Here is a 15,732-nt window from a genome sequence, read left to right on the forward strand (position 1 = left end):
AAAAGGGTATATAATATTGAAGGTGCACATAGGGTCATTCAGAATAACTTCACACACACCCGCTACTGTGTATTTCCAAGTCTAATTCTGTCACTAAATCCATACCGGTGACCCAGCGCCTAAATACTAGGCCTCAATTTAATTCCCTCTAAATCTCTCGTTACCCACCGGCTGTACTGTTGTTGCTGGGCAAGATATTTAGTGTCCGTCAAAGCACATTTTTGTTCTGGTTGAAGTACAATTCCCAATTTAGCAATTTCATATTTAGTTGGTTTCTGCTATATCAGAGCTATTTGAAATCTATCCCAAAAAGGGTATATAATATTGAAGGTGCACATAGGGTCATGCAGAATAACTTCACACACACCCGCTACTGTGTATTTCCAAGTCTAATTCTGTCACTAAACCCATACCTGTCACCCAGCGCCTAAATACTAGGCCTCAAATTTAAATCCCTCTAAATCTCTCGTTACCGTTGTCCTGTTGTAGCTGGGAAAGTTATTTAGTGCCCGTCAAAGCACATTTTTTGTTCTGGGTTGAAGTACAATTCCCAATTTAGCAATTTCATAATTTAGTGGTTCCTGCTATATCAGAGCTATTTGAAATCTATCCCAAAAAGGGTATATAATATTGAAGGTGCACATAGGGTCATTCAGAATAACTTCACACACACCCGCACTGTGTATTTCCAAGTCTAATTCTGTCACTAAATCCATACCGGTGACCCAGCGCCTAAATACTAGGCCTCAAATTTAATTCCCTAAATCTCTCGTTACCCACCGCTGTACTGTTGTTGCTGGGCAAGATATTTAGTGTCCGTCAAAGCACATTTTTTGTTCTGGGTTGAAGTACAATTCCCAATTTAGCAATTTCATAATTTAGTGGTTTCTGCTATATCAGAGCTATTTGAAATCTATCCCAAAAAGGGTATATAATATTGAAGGTGCACATAGGGTCATTCAGAATAACTTCACACACACCCGCTACTGTGTATTTCCAAGTCTAATTCTGTCACTAAACCCATACCTGTCACCCAGCGCCTAAATACTAGGCCTCAAATTTAAATCCCTCTAAATCTCTCGTTACCGTTGTCCTGTTGTAGCTGGGAAAGTTATTTAGTGCCGTCAAAGCACATTTTTTGTTCTGGGTTGAAGTACAATTCCCAATTTAGCAATTTCATAATTTAGTGGTTCCTGCTATATCAGAGCTATTTGAAATCTATCCCAAAAAGGGTATATAATATTGAAGGTGCACATAGGGTCATTCAGAATAACTTCACACACACCCGCTACTGTGTATTTCCAAGTCTAATTCTGTCACTAAATCCATACCGGTGACCCAGCGCCTAAATACTAGGCCTCAAATTTAATTCCCTCTAAATCTCGTTACCCACCGCTGTACTGTTGTTGCTGGGCAAGATATTTAGTGTCCGTCAAAGCACATTTTTTGTTCTGGGTTGAAGTACAATTCCCAATTTAGCAATTTCATAATTTAGTGGTTTCTGCTATATCAGAGCTATTTGAAATCTATCCCAAAAAGGGTATATAATATTGAAGGTGCACATAGGGTCATTCAGAATAACTTCACACACACCCGCTACTGTGTATTTCCAAGTCTAATTCTGTCACTAAACCCATACCTGACCCAGCGCCTAAATACTAGGCCTCAAATTTAATTCCTCTAAATCTTCGTTCCCACCGTGTACTGTGTGCTGGGAGTTATTTAGTGTCCGTCAAAGCACATTTTTGTTCTGGGTTGAAGTACAATTCCCAATTTAGCAATTTCATAATTTAGTGGTTCTGCTATATCAGAGCTATTTGAAATCTATCCCAAAAAGGGTATATAATATTGAAGGTGCACATAGGGTCATTCAGAATAACTTCACACACACCCGCTACTGTGTATTTCCAAGTCTAATTCTGTCACTAAATCCATACCGGTGACCCAGCGCCTAAATACTAGGCCTCAAATTTAATTCCCTCTAAATCTCTCGTTACCCACCGCTGTACTGTTGTTGCTGGGCAAGATATTTAGTGTCCGTCAAAGCACATTTTTTGTTCTGGGTTGAAGTACAATTCCCAATTTAGCAATTTCATAATTTAGTGGTTTCTGCTATATCAGAGCTATTTGAAATCTATCCCAAAAAGGGTATATAATATTGAAGGTGCACATAGGGTCATTCAGAATAACTTCACACACACCCGCTACTGTGTATTTCCAAGTCTAATTCTGTCACTAAACCCATACCTGTCACCCAGCGCCTAAATACTAGGCCTCAAATTTAAATCCCTCTAAATCTCTCGTGACCGTTGTCCTGTTGTAGCTGGGAAAGTTATTTAGTGCCCGTCAAAGCACATTTTTTGTTCTGGGTTGAAGTACAATTCCCAATTTAGCAATTTCATAATTTAGTGGTTCCTGCTATATCAGAGCTATTTGAAATCTATCCCAAAAAGGGTATATAATATTGAAGGTGCACATAGGGTCATTCAGAATAACTTCACACACACGCTTCTGTGCATTTCCAAGTCTAATTCTGTCACTAAATCCATACCGGTGACACCCAGCGCCTAAATACTAGGCATCAAATTTAATTCCATCTAAATCTCTCGTACCCCCGCTGTACTGTTGTTGCTGGGCAAGATATTTAGTGTCCGTTCAAAGCACATTTTTTGTTCTGGGTTGAAGTACAATTCCCAATTTAGCATTTCATAATTTAGTGGTTTCTGCTATATCAGAGCTATTTGAAATCTATCCCTAAAAAGGGTATATAATATTGAAGGTTGCACATAGGGTCATTCAGATAACTTCACACAACACCCCGCTACTGTGTATTTCCAAGTCTAATTCTGTCACTAAACCATACCGGTGCACCCAGCGCCTAAATACTAGGCCTCAAATTTAATTCCCTCTAATCTCTCGTTACCCACAGTTGTACTTTGTTGCTGGGCAAGATATTTAGTGTCCGTCAAAGGCACATTTTGGTTGCTGGGTTGAAGTACAATTCCCAATTTAGCAATTTCATAATTTAGTGGTTTCCTGCTATATCAGAGCTATTTGAAATCTATCCCTAAAAGGGTATATAATATTCAAGGTGCACATTGGGTCATTCAGAATAACTTCACACACACACGCTTCTGTGCATTTCCAAGTCTAATTCTGTCACTAAATCCATACCGGTGACCCAGCGCCTAAATACTAGGCCTCAAATTTAATTCCCTCTAAATCTCTCGTTACCCACCGCTGTACTGTTGTTGCTGGGCAAGATATTTAGTGTCCGTCAAAGCACATTTTTTGTTCTGGGTTGAAGTACAATTCCCAATTTAGCAATTTCATAATTTAGTGGGTTCTGCTATATCAGAGCTATTTGAAATCTATCCCTAAAAGGGTATATAATATTGAAGGTGCACATAGGGTCATTCAGAATAACTTCACACACACCCGCTACTGTGTATTTCCAAGTCTAATTCTGTCACTAAATCCATACCGGTGACCCAGCGCCTAAATACTAGGCCTCAAATTTAATTCCCTCTAAATCTCTCGTTACCCCACCGTGTCCTGTTGTTGCTGGGAAGATATTTAGTGTCCGTCAAAGCACATTTTTTGTTCTGGGTTGAAGTACAATTCCCAATTTAGCAATTTCATAATTTAGTGGTTTCTGCTATATCAGAGCTATTTGAAATCTATCCCTAAAAGGGTATATAATATTCAAGGTGCACATTGGGTCATTCAGAATAACTTCACACACACACGCTCTGTGCATTTCCAAGTCTAATTCTGTCACTAAATCCATACCGGTCACCCAGCGCCTAAATACTAGGCCTCAAATTTATATCCCGCTGAATTTGAATACAATACATTGGGCCAAATAATATATTTGTTGTTGTGGTGAACCATAACAATGAGAAAAACATCTAGTAAGGGACGCGGACGTGGACATGGTCGTGGTGGTGTTAGTGGACCCTCTGGTGCTGGGAGAGGACGTGGCCGTTCTGCCACATCCACACGTCCTAGTGTACCAACTACTTCAGGTCCCAGTAGCCGCCAGAATTACAGCGATATATGGTGGGGCCCAATGCCGTTCTAAGGATGGTAAGGCCTGAGCAGGTACAGGCATTAGTCAATTGGGTGGCCGACAGTGGATCCAGCACGTTCACATTATCTCCCACCCAGTCTTCTGCAGAAAGCGCACAGATGGCGCCTGAAAACCAACCCCATCAGTCTGTCACATCACCCCCATGCATACCAGGGAAACTGTCTCAGCCTCAAGTTATGCAGCAGTCTCTTATGCTGTTTGAAGACTCCGCTGGCAGGGTTTCCCAAGGGCATCCACCTAGCCCTTCCCCAGCGGTGAAAGACATAGAATGCACTGACGCACAACCACTTATGTTTCCTGATGATGAGGACATGGGAATACCACCTCAGCATGTCTCTGATGATGACGAAACACAGGTGCCAACTGCTGCGTCTTTCTGCAGTGTGCAGACTGAACAGGAGGTCAGGGATCAAGACTGGGTGGAAGACGATGCAGGGGACGATGAGGTCCTAGACCCCACATGGAATGAAGGTCGTGCCACTGACTTTCACAGTTCGGAGGAAGAGGCAGTGGTGAGACCGAGCCAACAGCGTAGCAAAAGAGGGAGCAGTGGGCAAAAGCAGAACACCCGCCGCCAAGAGACTCCGCCTGCTACTGACCGCCGCCATCTGGGACCGAGCACCCCAAAGGCAGCTTCAAGGAGTTCCCTGGCATGGCACTTCTTCAAACAATGTGCTGACGACAAGACCCGAGTGGTTTGCACGCTGTGCCATCAGAGCCTGAAGCGAGGCATTAACGTTCTGAACCTGAGCACAACCTGCATGACCAGGCACCTGCATGCAAAGCATGAACTGCAGTGGAGTAAACACCTTAAAACCAAGGAAGTCACTCAGGCTCCCCCTGCTACCTCTTCTGCTGCTGCCGCCTCGGCCTATTCTGCTGCTGCCGCCTCGGCCTCTTCCTCCGCCTCTGGAGGAACGTTGGCACCTGCCGCCCAGCAAACAGGGGATGTACCACCAACACCACCACCACCACCTCCGTCACCAAGCGTCTCAACCATGTCACACGCCAGCGTTCAGCTCTCCATCTCACAAACATTTGATAGAAAGCGTAAATTCCCACCTAGCCACCCTCGATCCCTGGCCCTGAATGCCAGCATTTCTAAACTACTGGCCTATGAAATGCTGTCATTTAGGCTGGTGGACACAGACAGCTTCAAACAGCTCATGTCGCTTGCTGTCCCACAGTATGTTGTTCCCAGCCGGCACTACTTCTCCAAGAGAGCCGTGCCTTCCCTGCACAACCAAGTATCCGATAAAATCAAGTGTGCACTGCGCAACGCCATCTGTAGCAAGGTCCACCTAACCACAGATACGTGGACCAGTAAGCACGGCCAGGGACGCTATATCTCCCTAACTGCACACTGGGTAAATGTAGTGGCAGCTGGGCCCCAGGCGGAGAGCTGTTTGGCGCACGTCCTTCCGCCGCCAAGGATCGCAGGGCAACATTCTTTGCCTCCTGTTGCCACCTCCTCCTTCTCGGCTTCCTCCTCCTCTTCTTCCACCTGCTCATCCAGTCAGCCACACACCTTCACCACCAACTTCAGCACAGCCCGGGGTAAACGTCAGCAGGCCATTCTGAAACTCATATGTTTGGGGGACAGGCCCCACACCGCACAGGAGTTGTGGCGGGGTATAGAACAACAGACCGACGAGTGGTTGCTGCCGGTGAGCCTCAAGCCCGGCCTGGTGGTGTGTGATAATGGGCGAAATCTCGTTGCAGCTCTGGGACTAGCCAATTTGACGCACATCCCTTGCTTGGCGCATGTGCTGAATTTGGTGGTGCAGAAGTTCATTCACAACTACCCCGACATGTCAGAGCTGCTGCATAAAGTGCGGGCCGTCTGTTCGCGCTTCCGGCGTTCACATCCTGCTGCTGCTCGCCTGTCTGCGCTACAGCGTAACTTCGGCCTTCCCGCTCACCGCCTCATATGCGACGTGCCCACCAGGTGGAACTCCACCTTGCACATGCTGGACAGACTGTGCGAGCAGCAGCAGGCCATAGTGGAGTTTCAGCTGCAGCACGCACGGGTCAGTCGCACTACAGAACAGCACCACTTCACCACCAATGACTGGGCCTCCATGCGAGACCTGTGTGCCCTGTTGCGCTGTTTCGAGTACTCCACCAACATGGCCAGTGGCGATGACACCGTTATCAGCGTTACAATACCACTTCTATGTCTCCTTGAGAAAACACTTAGGGCGATGATGGAACAGGAGGTGGCCCAGGAGGAGGAGGAGGAGGATGAGGAAGAGGGGTCATTTTTAGCACTTTCAGGCCAGTCTCTTCGAAGTGACTCAGAGGGAGGTTTTTTGCAACAGCAGAGGCCAGGTACAAATGTGGCCAGCCAGGGCCCACTACTGGAGGACGAGGAGGACGAGGATGAGGAGGAGGTGGAGGAGGATGAGGATGAAGCATGGTCACAGCGGGGTGGCACCCAACGCAGCTCGGGTCCATCACTGGTGCGTGGCTGGGGGGAAAGGCAGGACGATGACGATACGCCTCCCACAGAGGACAGCTTGTCCTTACCCCTGGGCAGCCTGGCACACATGAGCGACTACATGCTGCAGTGCCTGCGCAACGACAGCAGAGTTGCCCACATTTTAACCTGTGCGGACTACTGGGTTGCCACCCTGCTGGATCCACGCTACAAAGACAATGTGCCCACCTTACTTCCTGCACTGGAGCGTGATAGGAAGATGCGCGAGTACAAGCGCACGTTGGTAGACGCGCTACTGAGAGCATTCCCAAATGTCACAGGGGAACAAGTGGAAGCCCAAGGCCAAGGCAGAGGAGGAGCAAGAGGTCGCCAAGGCAGCTGTGTCACGGCCAGCTCCTCTGAGGGCAGGGTTAGCATGGCAGAGATGTGGAAAACTTTTGTCAACACGCCACAGCTAACTGCACCACCACCTGATACGCAACGTGTTAGCAGGAGGCAACATTTTACTAACATGGTGGAACAGTACGTGTGCACACCCCTCCACGTACTGACTGATGGTTCGGCCCCATTCAACTTCTGGGTCTCTAAATTGTCCACGTGGCCAGAGCTAGCCTTTTATGCCTTGGAGGTGCTGGCCTGCCCGGCAGCCAGCGTTTTGTCTGAACGTGTATTCAGCACGGCAGGGGGCGTCATTACAGACAAACGCAGCCGCCTGTCTACAGCCAATGTGGACAAGCTGACGTTCATAAAAATGAACCAGGCATGGATCCCACAGGACCTGTCCGTCCCTTGTCCAGATTAGACATTAACTACCTCCCCATAACCATATATTATTGGACTCCAGGGCACTTCCTCATTCAATCCTATTTTTATTTTCATTTTACCATTATATTGCGATGCTACCCAAAGTTGAATGAACCTCTCCTCTGCCTGTGTGCTAGGCCTAAATATATGCCAATGGACTGTTGCAGTGGTGGCTGACATGAAGCCTGATTCTCTGCTATGATATGAAGACTGATTCTCTGCTGACATGAAGCCAGATTGTCTGTTACGGGACCTCTCTCCTCTGCCTGGGTGCTGGGCCTAAATTTATGACAATGGACTGTTGCAGTGGTGGCTGACGTGAAGCCTGATTCTCTGCTATGACATGCAGACTGATTCTCTGCTGTCATGAAGCCAGATTGTCTGTTACGGGACCTTTCTCCTCTACCTGGGTTCTGGGCCTAAATTTATGAAAATTGACTCTTACAGTGGTGGGTGACGTGAAGCCTGATTCTCTGCTATGATATGAAGACTGATTCTCTGCTGACATGAAGCCAGATTGTCTGTTACGGGACCTTTCTCCTCTGCCTGGGTTCTGGGCCTAAATTTATGAAAATTGACTCTTACAGTGGTGGGTGACGTGAAGCCTGATTCTCTGCTATGATATGAAGACTGATTCTCTGCTGACATGAAGCCAGATTGTCTGTTACGGGACCTTTCTCCTCTGCCTGGGTTCTGGGCCTAAATTTATGAAAATTGACTCTTACAGTGGTGGGTGACGTGAAGCCTGATTCTCTGCTATGATATGAAGACTGATTCTCTGCTGACATGAAGCCAGATTGTCTGTTACGGGACCTTTCTCCTCTGCCTGGGTTCTGGGCCTAAATTTATGAAAATTGACTCTTACAGTGGTGGGTGACGTGAAGCCTGATTCTCTGCTATGATATGAAGACTGATTCTCTGCTGACATGAAGCCAGATTGTCTGTTACGGGACCTTTCTCCTCTGCCTGGGTTCTGGGCCTAAATTTATGAAAATTGACTCTTACAGTGGTGGGTGACGTGAAGCCTGATTCTCTGCTATGATATGAAGACTGATTCTCTGCTGACATGAAGCCAGATTGTCTGTTACGGGACCTTTCTCCTCTGCCTGGGTTCTGGGCCTAAATTTATGAAAATTGACTCTTACAGTGGTGGGTGACGTGAAGCCTGATTCTCTGCTATGATATGAAGACTGATTCTCTGCTGACATGAAGCCAGATTGTCTGTTACGGGACCTCTCTCCTCTGCCTGGGTGCTGGGCCTAAATATATGCCAATGGACTGTTGCAGTGGTGGCTGACGTGAAGCCTCATTCTCTGCTATGACATGCAGACTAATTCTCTGCTGACATGAAGACAGATTCTCTGTTACGGGACCTCTCTCCTCTGCCTGGGTGCCGGGGCCTAAATATCTGAGAATGGACTGTTCCAGTGGTGGCTGACGTGAAGCCTCATTCTCTGCTATGACATGCAGACTAATTCTCTGCTGACATGAAGACAGATTCTCTGTTACGGGACCTCCCTCCTCTGCCTGGGTGCTGGGCCTAAATATATGCCAATGGACTGTTGCAGTGGTGGCTGACGTGAAGCCTCATTCTCTGCTATGACATGCAGACTAATTCTCTGCTGACATGAAGACAGATTCTCTGTTACGGGACCTCCCTCCTCTGCCTGGGTGCTGGGCCTAAATATATGCCAATGGACTGTTGCAGTGGTGGCTGACGTGAAGCCTCATTCTCTGCTATGACATGCAGACTGATTCTCTGCTGACATGAAGCCAGATTCTCTGTTACGGGACCTCTCTCCTCTGCCTGTGTGTGTGCTGGGCCTAAATATATGCCAATGGACTGTTGCAGTGGTGGCTGACGTGAAGCCTCATTCTCTGCTATGACATGCAGACTGATTCTCTGCTGACATGAAGCCAGATTCTCTGTTACGGGACCTCTCTCCTCTGCCTGTGTGTGTGCTGGGCCTAAATATATGCCAATGGACTGTTGCAGTGGTGGCTGACGTGAAGCCTCATTCTCTGCTATGACATGCAGACTAATTCTCTGCTGACATGAAGACAGATTCTCTGTTACGGGACCTCCCTCCTCTGCCTGGGTGCTGGGCCTAAATATATGCCAATGGACTGTTGCAGTGGTGGCTGACGTGAAGCCTCATTCTCTGCTATGACATGCAGACTGATTCTCTGCTGACATGAAGCCAGATTCTCTGTTACGGGACCTCTCTCCTCTGCCTGTGTGTGTGCTGGGCCTAAATATATGCCAATGGACTGTTGCAGTGGTGGCTGACGTGAAGCCTCATTCTCTGCTATGACATGCAGACTGATTCTCTGCTGACATGAAGCCAGATTCTCTGTTACGGGACCTCTCTCCTCTGCCTGTGTGTGTGCTGGGCCTAAATATATGCCAATGGACTGTTGCAGTGGTGGCTGACGTGAAGCCTCATTCTCTGCTATGACATGCAGACTAATTCTCTGCTGACATGAAGACAGATTCTCTGTTACGGGACCTCCCTCCTCTGCCTGGGTGCTGGGCCTAAATATATGCCAATGGACTGTTGCAGTGGTGGCTGACGTGAAGCCTCATTCTCTGCTATGACATGCAGACTAATTCTCTGCTGACATGAAGACAGATTCTCTGTTACGGGACCTCTCTCCTCTGCCTGGGTGCCGGGGCCTAAATATCTGAGAATGGACTGTTCCAGTGGTGGGTGACGGGAAGCCAGATTCTCTGCTATGGAACCTCTCTCCAATTGATTTTGGTTAATTTTTATTTATTTAATTTTTATTTTAATTCATTTCCCTATCCACATTTGTTTGCAGGGGATTTACCTACATGTTGCTGCCTTTTGCAGCCCTCTAGCTCTTTCCTGGGCTGTTTTACAGCCTTTTTAGTGCCGAAAAGTTCGGGTCCCCATTGACTTCAATGGGGTTCGGGTTCGGGACGAAGTTCGGATCGGGTTCGGATCCCGAACCCGAACATTTCCGGGATGTTCGGCCGAACTTCTCGAACCCGAACATCCAGGTGTTCGCTCAACTCTACCTGTGAGTATTATCCTTCCCCTCCCGACCCTGGACAAATCCGGATTGTTCAGGTCCAATAAGTCCTGGTAAAAACTTACTTATTCTACAAGCCAAGATTTTAGCCCAAAGCTTCAGGTCCAGGTTCAGGAGGAAAATTGGACGATAGCTTCCACAGTTTTGGGGGTCCTTTCCTTCTTTAGGGATTAAAGTTACATGAGATTCCAGCGTTTGTCTCGGTAGGAGTTCACCCTGCATCAAGGCGTTGCAAACGTCTGTGAGCCTAGGGACCAGGATGTCCTGAAATTTTTTATAATACAGCAAGGGCAGCCCATCTGGACCTGGACTCTTGCCTGGCGGGAAACTTTTTAGAATGTCTGTTACTTCCTCTGTTGTTATAGGTCTGATAAGACAAGTAGCATCCTCACGCTTTAAAGTAGGGAGATGTAGAGAGCTCAGGAATTCCCTAATATGTAGTTCTTTTTGCGATTCTCCTTCAGGCGTATCTGCCTGGTGAAGATTGTATAATGCTGAGTAGAATTCTTTGAAAGCTCTTGCTATCTCGGGCGTCTCCTGCGTTAAGGTACCTGTTTGTTGCTTTATAGCTGAGATGTATGTTGTGTTCCTAGCTTTCTTTAACAGAGAAGACATCAACTTCCCTCCCTTATCACCGTGAGCGTATACTTTATGCTGAAAGTTCAGCATCTGTCTCATTATTCTTTGATTAAGAAGGTCACGAAGTTGCAATCTGAGCTCTGTCAAAGTTTTCTGGTGCTCAATTTTTAGAGATGGTTTATGTAATTTTTCTACACTCGCTATCTTCTCCAGTAGTGTGTCTATCGCTTTCTGTCGCTCTTTTTTAACTCTAGAACCCAGTGAAATAAAACAACCTCTTATAAACGCCTTGTGGGCCTCCCAAACAATAGCTTGTGAGCTGTGTGTAGCCGAATTAATTGCAAAGTACTCCACCAATTGGGTCCTGACCTGATCCAGATGAGACTGAGTGAGCAATAAGGACTCATTCAATTTCCAGCTCCATTCCTTTTTTGGTAGAGAGGCCAGGGCGAGGGTCACCGAGCATGGCGCGTGGTCTGACACTGTGATAGTTCCGATCTCAGCTAACCTAGCAGAGGGAAGAAGAGATGCAGAGGTTAAAATATAGTCCAATCGTTGATACGATCCGTGTGGTACAGAGTAAAAGGAGAAGTCCTTGACTGAGGGGTGAAGGCTACGCCAAACATCTATTAGGTGCAATTCCTGTAGTTTCTTGTGAAGTTTACTAAGGAGTTTTTGCGATATATGGGACTTAGTGGAGGATGAGTCCACCGTTGGATCTAGAACTAAATTCAGGTCTGCACCTAGAAATATTTGTCCCTCAGCAAAAAGCTTGAGGGTGTCAAGTGCCCGCAGGAGCCATTGAACAGGGGATTTGTTGGGAACATAAAGGTTAGCTAACGTGAATTTGCAGTTTGCTATTAAACCCTTGACTAGCAGTAGCCTACCATCCGCATCTGTATGTTGCGTCAGAGGGGTGAAAGGAACTGAATGGTGGATTGCTATTGCCACTCCCTTAGAGGCTGATGCTGGCTGAATGCTATGGAACCAGTGTGGAAATGGACGTTTCGGTAGTCTTGGCATTTTCCTCTGACGGAGGTGTGTCTCCTGGAGGAAAACAACTTGTGAACCTAGCTTTTTGAGGGCCAGCATAACTTGACCTCTTTTCTGAGGTGAATTAAGACCCTTGACATTGAATGTGGAAACCCTTATGTCAGTCATCTTAAGTGTACTTTGATGTTTAGTTTCTTAGCTAAATGTTTTCTGTAACCTCGTCTACCGAACAAGGTCTGGGGCTGGGTAAGATACAGACAGGGGAGAAGGTTATAGGGAAGGAAGGGGAAGAAAAGGAAGAAAGAAGAATAAAAGATTAAGAATGTATAGAGGATAGCGTAGTTAATCGGTTACTGGATACGAGACCAGTAAGTATGAGCTGTCATATAGGAAAAAATCTGTAACGTATACAGCCGCAAGGGGGTAAAACAAGAAAAACTTTCGGCCTGGTCACATCGTCCAGACATCACAGCAATCAGTATTAATACTTTTTTCTGGTGACCTGCATAACCAATTATTAACACACCCTGAGCGTCACATGCAAGTGGTTTAAGCAGATGAGGGCAGGGAGTACATTGTACCATCTTCATAGCAGTGTTATTAACAATGGCATATCTTTTAATATTCTGCCTTTTAACTTTATGTCGCCTATGCAACGGGCATAAGGTGCGCTAAACTGGCTCCCATCTACACCTAAAAGTCACGATCACATTCTCATTAATCAATAGGATCTAAACGAAAAGAAGTGAAAAGAGAGGAGAAGAGAAGAAAAGAAACATCCGGGTCTCCAGCTCAATCCTGCTTAGTGCATCGACAAAAATTGTATTATAGAGCTGGAATCGCATATGCAGCCCTGCATGGAAGATCGCCGTTAGCCCAAAAGACTTTCAGGTTTCTCCTTTACAATTCTGCATGGGCTGATACCATGGGCATATACTTCTATAGATGGAGCAGCACATATCTAATCTCGCATGTAGGGACTTTTCTGTTCTTGGTATCAAAAGATGTTTTATACCTTAATGCGCAGGAACAGAACTAATAGGCACAGTATGTGCAGCGCCAGAGAGCATTCACACTGTAACGCCATGTGTATATTCCCAGAGAGAAGCTATGACCGTAAAGTGCAAGGTAATGTGAACTAAAACCTCAAATTAGTGCTTCTCAAGCATCACTTTATCTGGCTAATGTAGATCAAGACGCTGAGAGCATAAAACAATTAATCAGTGCAACATGAACATTAAAACTGAATCATGGGTACTGGTGGCATAAGACCCTGAGACACACACCGTCTCAGTCACTAGCCATCAGGAGTGCAGGTGAAACATGCCCAGAGTGTCCCAAATTATCGATTAGGATCTAGAGCAAGAACTGTCCTAAAGAAGGTATCTCTAGCATGTCCCACTTGAAGCCTTGTTAATACTTCACCGTGCCATCGGCTAATGTATCTTCAAATCGGAGGGTCCGCATCTCCTACCAGATGTTTAGCCGTCTTGCTGGACTTAGCCCGTTGGATTCTTCTCCAAGGTTCTACTTGCGGTAAGGCCGGGAGTGCCACCGGGCAGGTTACAGGCAGCCATGAGGGGATATCCATGGGCTTTATTCCGATACGATCCCACGCACCCTCCAGATCTTCCGGCACCTGAATGATGGTGCGTTTCCCATTTTTGAGTACTGACAGTCCAAAGGGATACATCCAGGTATATGGTGTCTTCTGTGCCCTTAAGGCATCCAGCAGCGGTTTCAGTATGCGCCTCTTCGCGAGCGTTGATGGCGCAATGTCCTGATAGAGCGCAATAACTACGCCGTCATACTGAATCTTTTCTTTAGCTCGCGCTGCCTCCATAATACGGGCTGTGTCCACAAATGATAGAAGGCCGCATATCACATCCCTTGGCCTCTCATTTGGCTTCGGTTGTGGTCTCAGCGCTCTGTGTATGCGCTCTATTATGATGGATTCGGCAGGTTCCGATCCCAATAGATCTGTGAAGATTTCCGTAGCGACTTTACGGAGTGATTCCGCAGCCCAGGATTCAGGTAGGCCTTTTATTCGGACATTTCGCCTCCTGCTACGATTCTCTTGATCTTCCAGTAATAAAAATGCCCTGTTGAGCTCCGCAGCATGTCCGTCCAGGCATTCCGCTACTCCTGAAGCGTGTGCCTGCAGCCCCTGGGCCGTCTGTTCTAGCGCTTCCACTCTGTGGCTGACTTGTAATATTTCTGTTTTAATTTCTGCCAGCTCTGTGAGTACCGGTCTCAGGGCTTTGTCTAAAGCTTGTCCGAGCACTTTAGTGAGGAATGATTTTGATACAGGCGCTGGGTCTCGTTCCTCAGCTGTACCGCCTCTCTCACTGTCTGCCTCCGAGTCGTCAGCCTCTGCTTCAGTTTCGCGCGTCGCCGCCATTTTCTTAGCACTGGCTCCCGGTGAATGCGAGCTTCTCTTTTTAAGGAATTTCTGCATATCCTGTTACCCTTTATGCGATCTCGGTGTGTCCGGGGGTTCCAGCCCTCTGTCTCTCCCATATTTGACCATTTTTGCACAGGTCACCGCTATTTAAGTAGCTGTAGATGCTGAGACGTGGAGGAGCAGCTCTCTCACACAGCCATCCACGCCAACGTCCAGGCTCCGCCCCAATGACTAAGTTATTACCCAGCTTTCGTCAGTGTCAGATATCATTCTAGTGTAGATCGCGAATATTCTAATCACAAATTTTTATTGCAAATTTTCCATGCAAAAGGCTACACTAATAAGCTTGTGATAAGACTCATAGTCTAATATTCTTGTCAGAAGACTATGAAACCAATAGATGGTCCTATTGAGTTATGAACAGTGCCATCTATTGGTTTCATAGCCTTCTGACAAAACTATTAGTCTGTTGTCATAAGACTGTGAAACCAATAGATGGCGCTGTTCATATCTCAATAGCGCCATCTATTGGTTTTCATAGTCTTATGACAGCTGAAAAACAAGGCTGATTCTGCTTATCTGCATGTCTTTCCCATATGCTCATGTTTATGCAAATTCGTTTTTACATGAAAACTGTATAGAAAGGTTATTGAATATTATGTTAGGACAATCAGAAAACTTTTTGTCTCCCTAATGATAGACCAGTCAGAAATCAAGATTCTCTAGAGACCTCTATCCTAGATTTCTTCAAAAGAAGGTTCTGGTAGAAGTTCTGGAGTCTAAAAGAGTATTAGTCATCTACTCTAGACCACCAGTGTGGTTTATACTAAAACCACCAGGATAGTGAATGTTTATTGATTTTGTATTGTAATTTCTATTCTCGGTCTTAGTCAGGGAGAGCTGGAGAGCAGAAGAGAGAGATAGTGTAGGGAGGGAAATAGGAATATTTAAACTTTTTTACTTGTTATAGACCCAAAAGTCATTTTTAGGACTATTGTTGTGTGTGGCAGCAATATATATTTTTAGGGCAACCTGCGCTAAATTGCTAAAACTTGTTAGAGACCCAAAGGTCCTTTTAAGGACTATAGTTGTATCTGGCAGCAATATATATTTTTAACGCAACCTGTGCTAAATAGCTTGCTATTGTTTGGCCGCTGCAGACAGCGACATTATCTGCGCTACATCTCCTGTGTAACGTGTGCGCAGCCTAAAAATATCGGTGACATCCAGTGTACTTTTGCCATAGACGGTGTCCGCTGTGGACAGTTACATCACCTGCAGTACCTCTCCTGTATAACGTTTGTGTATCCGAAATATCAGTGACATTCAGTAAAAAAAAAAAATTCTGCTGGTGGCAGCGAC

The sequence above is a fragment of the Bufo gargarizans genome, chromosome 1 (assembly GCF_014858855.1).
Source record: "Bufo gargarizans isolate SCDJY-AF-19 chromosome 1, ASM1485885v1, whole genome shotgun sequence".
Lineage (NCBI taxonomy): Eukaryota > Metazoa > Chordata > Amphibia > Anura > Bufonidae > Bufo > Bufo gargarizans.